This window comes from Carassius carassius, chromosome 16 (genome assembly GCF_963082965.1).
Source record: "Carassius carassius chromosome 16, fCarCar2.1, whole genome shotgun sequence".
Classification (NCBI taxonomy): domain Eukaryota; kingdom Metazoa; phylum Chordata; class Actinopteri; order Cypriniformes; family Cyprinidae; genus Carassius; species Carassius carassius.
In genome coordinates this window covers 30,782,498-30,799,483 of record NC_081770.1, presented here as the reverse complement: position 1 = coordinate 30,799,483, position 16,986 = coordinate 30,782,498, and the positions used below count along the sequence as shown (strand labels likewise).

Genomic DNA, 16,986 nt, shown 5'->3' with positions numbered 1-16,986 from the left:
TGTCTCTATGTGGTTTGATTAGTTCCCAGGTGTGTCTAGTCATTTCCGCATGTGTTCCATGTCCCTGTTAATTTAGTCATTCCATCCACCTGTGTTTTCCCTATTATCCCTTGTACAAAAGCCTTGTCCTTTCAGTTCTGTTTTGTCGGGTCTACTCGTCTACTTGTTACTTGTCAACTTGTCAACTCGTCTACTTGTTACTTGTCAACTTGTCTACTTGTCCACTTGTTACCTGTTACTTGCCACTTGCCACTTGCCACCTGTTATTTGCTTCTTACCTTGCCTATGTTTGATTTAATAAATCCTTGTTTCGTTTATCCCTCGGCTCCGTGTTCCTTCCAGCAGCGTAAGCCGTGACAGAAGACCCGACCTAAAAAGTTAAAAACTGCGTGTTTTCCCTCCGTTTTGTTTTCCGTTTTTTCACAGTCTTTTTCTTTCCGTAGTGTGTAATGGATCCCCTCTATCGCCCCGAATACCTCCTCCTCCTGCTGGAGCAGGAGGGACTTTCTCTCGAGGACCATACTAGACGGTTTCTCTTCCTAGCTAATGCCACCAGCTACCCGGACCACGCGCTCTGCACCTTTTATCACGCCAGCCTGAACTCCAGGTGCAGAGCGTTGTCGCCCGAAGATGGTCCTCGGGAGGATTTCGCCGCATTCATAGAGTGGAATCTGGTGAGAAATGGGTCACCTCTCACGGTCGGCCCAATGGAGGATCTCGCCAGGTCCACTCTGGACCCAGAGCCCCGCCTACAATCTCCCTACGGTACGAGGCATGAGCCCGAGCCCACCGATGACGGAGAGCCAGAGAGCAACCCGTCAGACCAGGTGCGAGAGCCGGCGACACTGCCCACCACGAGGGAGCAAAATGTGGAGCGCCAAATGGGTCAAAATGAGGGGGTTTCCAATTCACCTATGTCAGATCCTCCTTTAAGCCCAGGACGGGCTCCTGATCCTCCGTTAAGCCCAGGACGGGCTCCTGATTCCCCGTTAAGCCCAGGACGGGCTCCTGTTCCCCCGTTAAGCCCAGGACGGGCTCCTGTTCCCCCGTTAAGCCCAGGACGGGCTCCTGATCCTCCTTTAAGCCCAGGACGGGCTCCTGATCCTCCTTTAAGCCCAGGACGGGCTCCTGATCCTCCGTTAAGCCCAGGACGGGCTCCTGTTCCCCCGTTAAGGCCAGGACGGGCTCCTGTTCCCCCGTTAAGCCCAGGACGGGCTCCTGATCCTCTGTTAAGCCCAGGACGGGCTCCTGTTCCCCCGTTAAGCCCAGGACGGGCTCCTGATCCTCTGTTAAGCCCAGGACGGGCTCCTGTTCCCCCGTTAAGCCCAGGACGGGCTCCTGTTCCCCCGTTAAGCCCAGGACGGGCTCCTGATTCCCCGTTAAGCCCAGGACGGGTCCCTGATCCCCCGTTAAGCCCAGGACGGGTCCCTGATCCCCCGTTAAGCCCAGGACGGGTCCCTGATCCCCCGTTAAGCCCAGGACGGGCTCCTGATCCCCCGTTAAGCCCAGGACGGGCTCCTGATCCTCCGTTGAGCCCAGGAAGGGCTCCAGCCCCAGAGCTTACTCCAATGCCTGCTCCTCCAAAATTCCCACCCTCCCACCCACTCCTGCCTCCTCCTCCGCTGTCGTCTGGCTGCCCCTCTGCTCGCCCTCAGCCTACCATCATTGTGGTGCGAGCTCAGCGGGACCGCCATCCTCCAGCGACGCCTTGGTCGGCGTCTCCCTCATCTCCGCCTCCAGCCTCTGAGGCCTGGACTCCGCCTCGGCCCGTTGACCCGTCGGCTCCACCATGGCTCCTAGCTCCTTCCTCTCCGCCGTGGCCCGGCAGTCCACATGCTCTGCCTGGCTCCCTCGTCCCTCCGGCTCCGCCTTGGTCTGGCGTCGTCCATCCTATGCCTCGGGACTCCACTCCTCCGGCTTCGCCTCATCCCTCCGTCCCTCCGGCTCCGTCAGGCTCCTTCATCCCCTCGGCTACACCTCAGTCCTCGGTCACTCTGGCCTCACCGCGGCCTTCCGGATCCACATCGCCGCGTCAGTCACCAGAGCCATCAGTTCCGCCTAGGACCTCCGGCTCCTCCCCGTCACCCTGGCTCTTCGGCTCTCCGTCTCCGCCTCGGGCTCCTCCTCCACTTGCTCCGTTGCCGTGGGTCGAATCCCTGGAGTCGGTGACCATTCCTCCTCCATGGCTCCTTCCATCGTCGGCCCCACCTTGGGCCATTATGGCTGTGGCCTGGGTCCTGCTGGGTACCTCCTGCTTCAGATCCTTCCTGTCTCCTCCCTGGCTCCTCCCTCCGTCATCTCCTCCCTGGCTCCTTCCTCTGTGGTCCCTGTCTGCTGGCCCCCTCCTGGGAGGCTGTCCTCCACCGGAACCTCCTCCCAAGTTCCCACCCACGCCTCCCTTTGTTGTTTCTACGGTGCGAGGACGCACCTACCGGGAGGGGGGAGTACTGTCACACACCTGGACTCATTTTGTGTGTTTTTGCCCCTGTGACCCAGTTTCTGTCTCTATGTGGTTTGATTAGTTCCCAGGTGTGTCTAGTCATTTCCGCATGTGTTCCATGTCCCTGTTAATTTAGTCATTCCATCCACCTGTGTTTTCCCTATTATCCCTTGTACAAAAGCCTTGTCCTTTCAGTTCTGTTTTGTCGGGTCTACTCGTCTACTTGTCAACTCGTCTACTTGTTACTTGTCAACTTGTCTACTTGTCCACTTGTTACCTGTTACTTGCCACTTGCCACTTGCCACCTGTTATTTGCTTCTTACCTTGCCTATGTTTGATTTAATAAATCCTTGTTTCGTTTATCCCTCGGCTCCGTGTTCCTTCCAGCAGCGTAAGCCGTGACATATATATATATATATATATATATATATATATATAAAAACTATAATAGTACATCGGTGCTACTAAAGTAAAATTAACACTAAAGAGCTCTTTGGGGGGCAAAATCATGAAAAAAATATATTTTTAGATTTTGTTATAAATTATGAACCATAAATAAATGTAATATTGAAAAAAAAATTTACTCAGAAATTGGCAATATATTTCATAATGAATTACAAACACTTAGCCAGTAACAAATCAACACAGTAACAATCGAATGTGAAATCTTGTAAAAAGACTGTAATAGTTTCTTTATTATTTTTGGTTGTCCTCCAAAAAACATTTCGTAGTGAATAATCATAAACCGAATATACATATTAAATACACTGAAACCTGCTGTTCAAAAGAAATGCATTTCAAGGCACTTTCACCAAGACAAAAGCCGATAAATGCTAGGTTTTCAAGACAGGCCTGGGAAACAGATAATTCATGAAATATCATGATATGAACATATTGAGGGTGCAAAGTGCAGTGACCAAGTGTTTGCCATTCAATATGTAATAAAAGACTACATTAATTCAAAGGAATCAGTTCATCAACGACAGCAAAACTGCAGCGGCACTACATGAAGGCATGATGGGAATGTTCGCTGAATTATCAACATAAATAGCGTTGACTTCTGAGGAGCGCAGAGAGCACAGCTTAATCCCATTTAATTATGTTTCCAACAAAGTATTACATGTATCTCTTTAATTACTAAGAGGAAGTTCAGTTTTATCCTTGAATCAAGTATCTGGGCCAAGATTCATTAACAGGCGCTGTCAATCAAGCACTAAAACAATGCGTAATTAAAAAATCAATTTAGCTGAAAAAAAGGGAAGGGAAAAAAATAGTTTTTCAATTTTTCAAAAAATTGTATTGAGGACAGACGGAGGAATCAACAAAAGAAAGAGGAGACACTATTAAAGACGGGACTGAAAGCTGCGTTCGGGAGATTCTGCGTCGCTGGCAGCTGTCATATTTGTTTTATTGTAGAGCTGCTGCTGGAATTTCAATCTCGTTTTCTAGCCGTTTCCAGCTTAATGAGCTTGACCTTGTAGGTTGATGTGCAAATACTCTGTCGCCTCATGGTCATCTTTAGGCAGATATAGGTGCTTCGCCTTGCATTGGCGTCTTGCACTTCATTGGTGATTGGTGCTCCATTCACGATACCGCTCTGTCCTTGTGCCTTCATGCGCTCCTTCAGTCTTGCATTTGTATAGTTCTAGGACATGATGTCCTTCTGAGTGTGCCATGTTTTAAGTCAACGGATCTTCTATAGGTTATGCTGTGCTTATTGTTTGCATATGTACTATAACCGACATACTGGAACACAGTTAGCTGCTTCACTGCTGCAAACATGGCATAAATAGGTATACATTTATTTTTATAACTTACATTTGTGTTGCATTATGAATACCATGGAGCTCATTGCCTTGCATTTTGGTATCTCAGTGAAGGATGCATGTAATGTGACTAAAGAAACAAGGCATCTTAGAAGGCATTAACATTTGGAACAACCTATTCCAAACATTTGGGACTTGCATTGTATTTTTTTGTCCCAGTCAAGTAAAAAAAAAAATTTAATCAAGTGATATCTTCCAGTTTGTTATCCTAACCACCAGCAGAGTACCAGAACATTTTATAGTTCTGAACTGTTTGTGCCATGTAGCTCCACCCACAGGGTGAACTCTCATTGGTCCAAAATCCCGCCTTAAATATCCTTTGACTGTGACTGAGTTGCATTGCACAGCAGGGTTGCCAAGTCTGAATTTTAACCACAGAATTAAGCTACTTTTACACTGTTGCCACATGTTGTTTTTGAAGTACACAGGTTAAAGTGATCGCCCTGGAATGTGATTTTGATTGAGGGGACCTCTGATGAAGAGAAAAAAAAAGATGATGCTACTTTTGAATACCAATTGGGCTGGTTTTGTTTTGCAGACCTGGCAACCCTGTTGCACAGTATTTAGGCTCTCAGCGCAGTAACCTTGCGTCTAACCTTGTAAGAACAGGTATAATGGTCACCTGCGGTCTTACTATCTCCAGGTTTCTGATGTACGATCGCCCTCATATCTAGCAGCGCTGCTTTTCAGTTGACTGTCAGACACGGCCTATCCCAGGACACAGTATGGTTCTCACATACTTAAATGTGTCTCATCCTCCCAGATATTTTTAAACCTTCTTACTCTCGACTCCTCAAAAGTACTTTCCATTCCGCTTTAAGCACATTAATATTGCCTTCACAGATCTCCAATCTCCACTTATCCCTTTGAATTCCAACTCCTTCCTAAAAGCTTAGTGGCCCTCCGTATGAAGCCACGCAGACAACCTTGTCATCACCACATTAAGAAATAATCACTCTTCCACTTGCTAGCCAGTCGGACAATGTGGCTCTCAGACGGTGTTTGTGAACGTTTTTCATAAGGAACGAAGAGAAGTGTTGATAAACAAACTTGAAATGGGCTTTCTGAGGCCTAAAAGGACACACTAAGGGAATATGGGTGGCACTCTTCAGAAATAGGGTCAAAATTGGTGTCTGATTAATATTTTTAAAGCAATAAATGCACAAGTCAAAAGTTCTTTAAAGTGAGAACTGTGAGATATGTTTATAAAGTATTTTCTACCACTGATTACCTCAAATAGTTAATTAACTGTAGAAAAAATATCAAATTCTTTTAATTAATTACTGGTGTATTTTGATTACCAAAAAAAAAAGATTGTTGTTGTTTTTCTGCACTTTGGCATCCCACCCAACCATAATTTTCCTACTAATAAAAGAAAACTGAACATTTTATATAAAAAAGTGGGCCATAAGGAAGTATTTGTGCTCCGCTATTGTATTTAAAAGGATAGTTCAACCAAAAATAAAAATGTTTTCATCATTTATGCGCCTTCGTGTTGTTCCAAACCTTCTACTGAATGCAGAAAAATATATTTTGAAGAATGTTGGCAACCATAACCTGCTCAGAGCCATCAATTTATCGAAATATTTTTTCTATTGATGGAAGTCATTTGATACCAGCAACTTTTTGGTTACCAACATTCTTCAAAATATCTTCTTTGTGTTCAGCAGAAGACAGAAACTCACACAAGTAGGGAACAACTTTTCATTTTAGTGTAAACTCACCATTTATTTATCATCAGAGTATCAGAGTGTTTTGTTCTGGGAAACTTTTACTTCTTTACATTCCGAAGCCAAACAAAGCACGTTTTACTCCATTGTAATTGCATGAAAACATTGTTCTTCATATTTAGAACTGAAGAAATAAACGGCGCCTCTGAGACGCAATGTCTAACTTGTGAACTAGACGATTATTCCAAAAGAGCATGCTGAATTGGTTTACAAATCATACTCTATCAAATAATTTGTTTAAATGTTAGTACATAGTACCTTAGTTATATTATAATTACCAATTTTGGTAAGTGTAAAATAAAATAGCTACTATACTATTAAATACGAATGCTGATGTTGTTTATTTTATGTTTGTAAGGAAAAATAAATTTACGCTTTTTAAAGAGTGTTTCAAGCATATTTTGTAGCTTTTTCTTGCAAAGGGCCTGATGCAAAATATGACAGAAAATAGCAGAATGAATTCCATGACAGCAACTCTACAAGGTCGCATTGGCGCCAAATAAATGACATAGCAAGAGTTTGTATCATAATGTTACATATCAAGACTTTCAAAAAAATGACTCTCAGTCTCTCCTAAATGGCTTCTATCTGTCCAATCTGAAAATAATAACTCCTTAGTGTTTTTATCACGCCCCCTCAAGTGCTATCAGCTCATTTGTCTTCGAAGTGTCTCATTTTTTTTCCATACGCTGTGTTTGTATTGCTTGTTGATAAGGGCTGAAGGAAAATGGGTGTAGCTCTCTTTGCATTTGCAGGGAAGGTAAATGAACAGCACAGGCCCTTATCAAAGCACCTGATGGGAGTTCAAACGGACTGCGCGGCCTTCAAACGCACAACGACGCGGGGACAGAGTGGAAATTAATTGCGAGTGTGGATACAGTGGGGCGAGAGCTCGAGACGCAACAGCTCATCGAGTGGGTGAGGATTGAAATGGATTTCTGTGCGAACAAACAAGTGTGTGATATTTATAAACATATACATTTTCCATTATGGCTGGCGACAAAAAGCTTTCCTCAGTGTATTAGGCGTGAATAGTGGGATTAGGGAGAGCAGTGCAGGTTGGGAGGGTTTTGGAGATAACTGCTGCTTCATTAAACACACATCCAGACCCCCGTTCCACATCCCGTAACGTTCAATTGAAACACCAAGCTCAATTTCCATAAGAAAAAGCCCCAATGTCATGCAGGTAGGGTGAGAGCAACCCCCAACCCAGACGCCAAGCCGCCCCCCAAACCCACTCGTATCACCTTCATTAATTCTTTGCACCTTAAACACGGCGAAGATTCGGGAAAAGCTTCAATTATGTCTATAGCAACTCACTTGCTGCATTTATTAAGTAGTAATTTTGTTACACATGGCTAAACGAAAAAAATAAATAAATAGAAGTCTTCAGCTGACATAAAAGCTGGCTGACATTCTTTTAATCTATTCCAAAGAGATGAGAGATGGGCTTTGCTTGAAAGTATGGATTTTTTTGTTTACGTGCTGCTAAGAGCACTGCAATTTTTTAAAGATTTGTGCCATCGCGGCACTAACAATATAATCATATATTCCCAGGCAAAAACACATTCCGAGTTCAAAGAGGAGTATTTCTTTGGCATATTAGGATTTTTAATCGCCTAATACTCTCCTAGCGTTGCAAATCCTTGAGAATGGTTTAATTGCGTCTTAGAAATACGGTCCCAAAGAGGTTCTTGAAAACATACCCTTAGCCCATTGAAGTTCATAGTGGGAACTGCTTATCTTCAGCATGTGACATTTCTCTCATATTAGTCAATATTTAAGAGATATGCCTTAATTAAGCAGGCCTTAAAAAAACATAGGTGGTGATACAGCATGTCTGTATATTTTACATTTCAGGCATTTGCACTACTTGGCTATATTTCAAAATAAACACAGTTCTATGAGCAGCCATAATTTCCCGCCAAAGTACTTTTTGAATTGGTCAAACGATTTATTTGTTCTTGAAATTTTGTGACTATTGTTCACGAATGCGCATGCAAAGTTTTGACAAATGGATGTGCAAATTTGGGCTATATCGATTGTATTGAGGTCAAATTGATTTCAACACAGTTCACTAAAAATCAACAGCAAAGAAGATTTAAACAGCAAAGAAATTTAGCCCGCCAAGGAATCAGATGAAAAATAGTCTGTCTTCTGAACTTTACAGTTCAAAAGTTATTGGCATAAGTATGATAGCAATTTAGATCTGTTGGTGCTACTAGACGGTTTGAGTTAGAGACTCCAAACTTTTTGTGGTTAATGTTCAGACTGTCCTCTATCTGTGTGCCAAATTTCATTACTTTCCGGAAAGTGGATCTATGGACTGATAAAGACTCAACAGTGGAAGAAGAAAACAGATATAATAGGTGTTTATGCTCCTTCTGTGCTTGGTCTCTAATAATCACAGTTTTATACATGGCTATAATTTCCAATTGAAATACTATAGTCACTGGTCAAAAAATGTAATTCTTCTTAAAATCTTGTGATGTTTTCTTATTTAGGATCATGAATGTGCATGTTTCAACATGCTATTAGAATGTCCCCAAAGCTCAACACAAAAATATGAATATCTTTCACAGAGAAGGTAATCTTATGAGACATTGAAACAATCTCAGGGAGCACCTTGAACTTTGGTTTTCTCTGCTGCAGTTTTATTGCTCTGATTCAGTTCTGTATTTAAAAAGATTACTGCCTTAAAACAGTTGAGATGAAGCAAATAAAGGAATAGCTTGTTCCAAAAGTGTATGTCTTTTATTCTTCTGTGTACAGTGTAGTAATATATATCTTTAAAAAATTTGAACTTGAACTCTCCTGTTTATATTTGTACAAACATTTGTGCCATTTTAGCAAACAACAAACTTCGATTGCTTGAATTTTGGTAAAAGGAGACAAAGAATACGAAATGGGAAAGTTGTTTTGCTAATGTGACATGTTATAAAAGTGGTCGCCAAAAAAGACATGGGCAAACTATTGTATTTCCATCCATTCAAAAATGTGTCCAGAATTCATATTTTGCTTAAAATGCTGCATTTTCACAATTCCAGGCATGCGCTGGTGAGATTGAAAACTGGACAAAAGAAACTAGTTGCGAGCGAGAAGTACTGACAGCTCAACAAGAGGAAATAAGACACCTTTCTCAATAATTTGGGAAGCCAAATGTGATCTGGCTGTCAGAACGTGGCGCTGCGCAAACCGAGATGCAAAGTTGTAATCTATGTCAAAACAGCAGTTAGAGCGAGTGGTGTGGAGGAGCGTTTGGGGAGGTTAAAGTCTGTGGGAGAGGGGGAAATGTCAATTGGTTTGGAGAAAGAAAGACATGTCATTCAGTGCGAGACTATCCTTTCCAATCGTCAGATGAAATGCCAGTTTTGCTCCAGGACAGCGTTCAAGCTGACAGAGGAAGCCTTGTTTGAGGCCGTTACCTCAGGGTTGGCACAGACCGCAGCTTCCGTGGGCTTGCTGGATTTATGAAGAAACGTATGTGCCTTGAGTCTTCCAGTTTGTCCTACTTAATCAGGATTGTATCACGTCTGATTTTTTTCAAACATATTTAAAAAGACGAATTAAAACTCATTGAAAAACTGAAATTGTGGATAAATAGTGTGTGAAATGTATCATGTATGATCATTTGTAATTGTTGTTATAACAATAGCTTGACATTATGAAGTATGTCAATCACTTTGCAAAAACGAATGTCCAAAAGTACTCACTGTGTGATACAGCCTAGATAATTCACCCTATAATTCCATTATAAAAGCTAAAAACATCCCTGTATGAGTTTTTGTTTTGTGTATTTATATAAAGCATGATATAGTTAAGAAGTATCACACAAGCAAGAGTGTAGTTTTTCTTAATATTTGTGCTTATACATGAGTCAATATTAAGTTAATGAGTGAGTTACATTTTAGACATCATATTGTCTGCCTTTGCTAATTTGGCTGTATTTCAAGACGATGCAGAATTTGTGCATCACAGAGCAAAACTTGAATCTGTTTTTAAATTAATTTGAGTCAACGATTGAATTGCCCATTCATAAAGACAGTAATTTGCTCATTTTTAAATGAATCGACCATTTTGAATGAATCGTTTGAATGAATGATTCAATATATCCCTTATTAAGACAGGATTGGGCCTAGAACAAAAACATACACAAAAAAAAAACATTTAAAAAAATTGCTTCATAATCATTATTGAAAATGAAATCTCCAAAAATATCAAGATTGTTTTTTTTTTTTTTTTTTTTTTTTAATTGCACCCAACAACAACAAAACCTGGTGTTTAAAGTGATAGGAATCATTTTTTCATCATAAGGGTGAGTAGTGAAATTATTTAGTTAATTTTGCAGCAAATTAATGCAGCCAACATAGTGAAAACATTCACTCTCAAGCGAAATTCCTGGTCAGTTGAATTCCTATTAAAACGACTCACATTTTGACAGCAAAAAATCGCCAAACAATGGTACATGTTACTGAATCTTTAGCATCACCAAACAGAATTGCTTAATTTTTTTTTATAACAATAGGTTTATTGAACACTCGCCTCATCTATCATTGGTCAGCGCCCAAAATCACGCCATTGGTTGAGCCAGTGTTGCTTTTTCGGACTGGTTACAATATTCAAACAAACTGATCCAAACCACTTTCAACTCTTTGAGTTATTCGTAGATGACTTAAATTTGTCATATTAAACACCAACCCGATCTCACGGCAATTCGTACATTTTTCACAAGGTGGCTTATTCGTACGAATTCGTACGACCACACTCGTACAAATTCATACGATTGTTGCCAAATCGTACGTATTTTACGAGTTGCACAATTCGTATGAATTTGTACGAATGACCTACACCTAACCCCGCCCCTAAACCTAACCGTCACTGGGGTTTAGACAAATCGTATAAAATCGTATGAGTGAGGTCGTATGAGTGAGGTCGTACAAATTCGTACGAATAATAAATACGTACGAATTGGTACTGAGATAGCGTTGTTAAACACACATACAAGGAAGTATTCTAACACTGAATTAAAAACAGGGTTTGACACAAGAAACAGCTTAATTTCATACTCAGATTATTTAGTCTTGTCTGTTATAAACTTTGAAAGTCAAACTGGATAGTAAACATGGCTGTCAAACCCAAACACTGACTAAACACTGTACAACTAAAATAGTGTTTCACATTTTATAACTAAGTACATTTCACTATCTGCTGCTTTGTGATTTATTAACCAGGAAACTTCTCAAACGTTTTGAAATGACAGATACTGCACTTTTGAACTCCTAATATTTGTGTTTTAGATTTGGACTTGTCTGCATAGATTTAACAAATGATAATTCATAAGCCTTTTAAACAACTGAACAATGTAAGCCAAGTTAAACAACTAAATACAACTCACTCCCACGATGTGTGGTTGCCAGCGAGTTGTTGTGCAGTTGCTAAGGTATTCTGGGTGTTTTACAGCACTTTGCTTTGCGGTTGCTAGGGTGTTCTGGGTGGTTGCTAGGGTATTTTGGGCTGTTACTAGCAGTTGTTGACTGATATCAATATCTTGAGCGCAGACTGGCTGATGATCAATATAATGCTGGTATGTAACAGCAAAGCTTATTATATATATATATATATATATATATATATATATATATATATATATATATATTTTTTACACTATATGTAAATGAACTGACACCAGGTTAAATGACCACTTCTGCTATTCAGCCATCACAATAGCCACATTTCAGTCAATGAATTGTGCTGGATTATTTATTAGTAAATTGCTTAAGAGGTTACTTAAAAGGCCAAGTCAAAAGATTTAATCTTAGTCTCATATTCTGGTCTCTGGACATAACTCCCTGCTAAATGTACGTTTTATGTTGTTGTTTATTGTTTTGTTTGTTTGTTTGTTTTTTTGTTACCTCCCCAAAGTGAATCTCATAAATCCAATCACTCAGAAACTCTCATAAAAAATTATGTCATGTGTAGCACACACCAATAAAGTTGTGTGTTATTTTGTTTTGTGTTGGTTTTTGTTCGTTTGTTTGTTTTGTATTTTTATTTTCTTTTGTTTGGAGTTTGTGTGTGTTTATTTTGTTTTTACTTTGTGTTTTTTCTAGTCTTTGTTATTTTATTTTATTTTGCTTTGATTTTTGTTTTGTGCGTGTGTGTGTTTGGTGTTTTGTTTTGTGATGTTTTTTCTTGTTTTTTTTTAGGTTATTGTTTAGATTTTTGGTGTGTGTGTGTGTGTGTGTTTTGTTTGTCTTTTTTGGTTTATTTGTTTGGTTTAGGTTGTTTTGTTTTTTGTGTTTTAATACATGTGTGTGTGTGTGTGTGTGTGTGTGTGTGTGTGTGTTGTTGTTTGTTTGGTTATTTTTATTCTGTTTTGTTTATGATTGTTTTATGTTTTTATTGTTGTGTGTGTGTGTGTGTGTGTGTGTGTGTGTTTTGTTTTTTGTACTTTGTTATTATTTTTTGTTTGTTTTATTTTGTATGGGATGGCATTAGTTACACACCAAAACTGACACTTAGGGCTACATGTTTGTTTACTATGAGCAAAAGCTCCACTCATTATTAGTGTATATGCATTTATCAACACTTCATTAGTATCTGTGGCTAAGTGAGTCTGTCATTTTAGTGATACCGTGTGGCCTGTTTCCAGCGTGTGTCACACCTGCGGGGCGAGTGAATCACCTCTGACTCACTCAGGTAAATGTCAACTAGCTTGCAGGCAGAAACGCTAGCAGTCTCTCTCGCTAACGCTGAGTAATGACATCAACCCCCCTAATGAAATCAAACGAAACCCAAGTGACCCGCGGTAGAGAAGACTACTGTGAAATACATCACAGTAAAAGAGAGAGCAAGTGAGGAGAGATGTATTTCATTACAACAGGGCTTAATCAACAACCTTAAAAAGGATCGTCTCACTTTCATGGCATGGGTGGAGTTAAATGCAAGTATTTCTCTTTTTTCCCGCTCCATCTGTGGATAAACAGCGCCTGAACGCTGCTATCTCTGATCAAAGTGTTTCAGGTGGTGTCCATGCAGATAAAGCAGGATTAGCAGCACATACTGAGCAAATAATTGCCCTTCTTTTGAAATCCAGTGTTTGGAGAGAAAGGATTCTGCTGGTTTGTCATGGAGACCAGTCCTGTATGAGCGCTAATACTGCCGCTCCTCTAATTTGATTGGCCTCTTAATGATATTGATAAGTGCTAATCAAAAATAACCTCTGTTTCAGTGGCAACTCATGATATATTGTTAAATTCAGTGTTCGGCTTAAATTAATTCTTTTCTTCTTCAACGTTTCATAATGAGGAGCACACCTGTGGATTAAGCTCTTATCCAGCCTCATAGATCATTAATCTGAAACCATTTCAACAGCAGGCATGTCAAATTTATTTATTATCCTTTATTAATCCTTAACTAATAGCTCATCTAACTGTCTTTTAAAAGTTTAGAAAGATTAAAACTTCATTGCTCTAAGAGAACACTTATATGTCTTAATTAATAAATCTTATCAAAACATGTCACATGTCAACGTCAAATTAAAAGAAAAACAAAAGAGATAAAGCCTAATTTAGGATCAGTGTGTGTGTGTGTGTGTGTGTGTGTGTTTGTGTGTGTACTGGTATATATGGTTTATGAGGACACAAATGTGTATAATGACATGGGTACTACAACGTAAACATGTTTTTGATGACACTTCCTGTAAAACAAAAAGCTTAAAAAAACATACAAAATGGTGTTTTATGAAATGCAAAAATTGGCAGTAGTTTTCTGTGAGGGGTAGGTTTAGGTGTAGGGTGATAGAAAATACAGTTTGTGCGGTATAAAAACCATTATGCCTAATGGAGAGCCCCTGTAAACCACCAATAACAACATATATAAGTATGTGTGTGTTTTATGCTTGTTTTGTTTTGTGATGTGTTTTGCATGGTTTTGTTTGTTAGTTTTGTGTATTTTTTCTGCTTTTTAGTTTGTTTGTTTTTTCATGATTTTGTGGTTTGTTTGTTTTTTTTTGTTTTTTTTTTTTCATTTGTTTGCTTGTTTTCCCTTTTTTGTTTTGTGGTTTTTTTCTGCTTGTTCGTTTTTTGTTTTGTTTAGTTTTGTATTTTTGTTTTCATGCTTTGTGTCGTTCTTCTGTGGTTTGTTTTACAGTTTTTTCTTTATAGTTTTGCTTTTGGTTTTTGGTTTAAGTTTTTTTTTTGTTGTTGTTGCGTTTTGCTTGGTTGTGTTTGCTTTGTCTTGTGTTTTGTTTGCTTTGTCTTTTGGTTCATATCTTTTAGAAATTATTTACAAATTGTTTAGCTTTTTACTGTATTTTAGGAAACATACAATAATTCGTGGACTTGTATATTAAAGGCAGCTAATTATATTTTTGGTAATTATATGAGGCTTTTCTTTTATTTTCATTATAAGATTTTTGGCATTTTTTTTTTGAAACATTACACATCTTAAAAAAAATTTAGGGTGCTTGTTTTATTTTGTGTTAATTATGTACTTTTAATTAAGTTAAAATTCTAATACATTTTTGATAATAAAATACAAAGACAAGTAACATCAAAAAAGATCCGTCTGTTTGCAGGTGATTTTGACTGGCAGAAGTGGGAAGAACTAAGTCACTTGAGTTATTTTGAATGGTGTCTTCACAACACAAGCTGATTTAGAGGAGTTAATCATCCATTTGTCTATGTGCCACCAGGGATGTAACCCCCTAATCCAGCTCGGCGAGACCCCAGCCCCACGGGACGTCCCACAGCCCAGCCAGAGATACTCTGAGAAATGTACACAAAGCTGCATTTGCTTAAGATGCTATCATGAGTGTGTGTGTGTGTGTGTGTGTGTGTGTGTGTGCTCTCCACACATCTGTGTGGGACAGTGTGCTCGTTCAGTGCCACTTTGATCCCTCACTAAAACACACATCAACACAAACGTTTGATGCCATCCCAGAAGAGCTCATGTGAAATGTTAATCAATCGCATCAGTCTGGAGCGCTCAAGGATACACAGCAAGGCGACTCCTCTGAGTATATTAATGCATTTGCAGTTCTCAAGGCTCTCCACTTAGTTTCCATAGTGACATGGTTCATATCATCTCCCAAACTTATTACACAGGATAGTTGATGTAGAGATTCAAGATGTCCGGCCTCCTAACCCTACCCATAAACTCTAACCCTCAAAATAAATACATTTGCTTAATATAAAATTTCAAATAAAATGTAAACAGATAAACAAGCTAACTAACACATACTGTTTTTTTTTGTCCACTCTAAAGAACGTGTCAGACTCGGGGCGATGTACACAGTCACACATTCACAAATAAGCTTCATGCATGAGCCAAAGTTTGACACTAAATGACAATATTACTCTTTAACAGTCATTGGCAGAGGCAGTTTTGTCAATCGCGGTAAACGATCCTCGCTGTTGATAAAGGTACACCTGTGGAACAAATGCTAGCATTGCACAGCATCAATTCTCTTCCACAATTCAGTTGCTTGGAGACTTTTGTTGACAATTAAACACCTGCAAAGCAAACAGTGGCGTTCCCGTTCTGTTTACTGATCCGTCAGTTTCAGTGGAGCATCTTTATGGTCAGAAGAGACATCAAATAAAAAATATCCTGATGGCTGACTTTAAACTATGAACATATTTTACGTATGCTATCATCTGTTTAAAGTGTCATTAAAGGGTTAGTTCATCCAAAAATGAAAATTCGCCCGTTTTACTCATCTCGAGGCATCTTATATGACCACTGTATGACTTCAGACAAATCCAGTTGAATGAAATGCAAACCGAGGATTTGTAAAGAAAATGTCAGAGGATTTCAATATAAGCCAGTAGGAAAATGGTCAAAATTTCCTTTGACAAAGTAAGGAAACTATGCTTCATTTGCTCCTGGAAACAAACTTTCAAGATTAGCACATCTCAGAGGTACACACGCTGCACATTCGTCCTATGTCATCCGTCCGAACGCGCACTTTATTTGATGACTTGTGGAGAGTTGCATAGAAACACCCACTGACTGCAATGATAATAATAATAATAATTATAATAATTCTTTACATTTATATAGCACTTTTCTGGGCACTCAAAGCGCTTGAGCGCTTGAGATAGAGCTTGCCTTTTTTTCCATTTTTGGTTGACCTAAAACATTAATAAATCTACTACAAATCACTGCCACATCAATTCTGACTATTCAGAAACATTTAGTTAATTAAAAAAAAAAATTGGTTTAAAAAAATGGGATATATTGCAATTTGTTGCATTTAGACCTGGTGTAAGTAATATCAATTGTGAGAGGCTTGTGTATATACTATAGTAACATTATCTTTGGATATTCATAAAAATCTATCATTAGATACGTTCAGATATCAATGTTTTACATATATATATATATATATATATATATATATATATATATATATATATATATATATATATTGCAATGACATTCTTTCATTATAAGTTAAATTAAGTGTCCAAAAACTTTTTTTTGTTTTGGAACCACTGTACACATTTGTGTGTATATTAAGTACTTTCTTTTCATAATAATAATAAAAAAAAGTTTCTTACTTTAAGCCTACCCAGAATAATTTCTAATTAATTGGAAACAGCTTTGACTGTCAATTATAAGATGTAGTTGTTCTAATGCATTAAGAAGTGTTAAAGCACATTTCCCTCCTACGTTAACCCCCCTCGCGGCCCTCTCCTCACCATCTCCTTCCCCGCTGATGGAAACTTTTCAGAGATGAACAATACCCAATTACACATTGAGATAAACACATCAAATGCCTACTTCAATTGTTTCAGAAACAGATTGGAATGAAATTAGAATGAAATTGCCGCTTTATACGACTTTTCTGCCTTCAAAAATGACTCACTCCACCACAATGACAGGGCTGTTTAATTTTGTAAATACACAATGGTTCTTTGTCTCTTTTGTTGCTTTTGACTTCCAAAAGCTCACTAAATTTGTCTTTTTCTTCTCTTTTTTTGGG

General features: G+C 39.2%; 1 protein-coding gene across 1 annotated transcript in view; it reads right to left on the bottom strand.

The window, feature by feature from the left end:
* Positions 1–601: 601 nt before the first annotated feature.
* mccc1 (methylcrotonyl-CoA carboxylase subunit) overlaps positions 602–16,986 on the bottom strand; it is a 170,170-nt gene continuing 153,785 nt past the window's right edge. The window contains exon 20 of the mRNA XM_059569830.1: positions 602–613. The gene's annotated coding sequence lies outside the window, so the exon portion shown is untranslated. The remainder of the gene's footprint in view (positions 614–16,986) is intronic.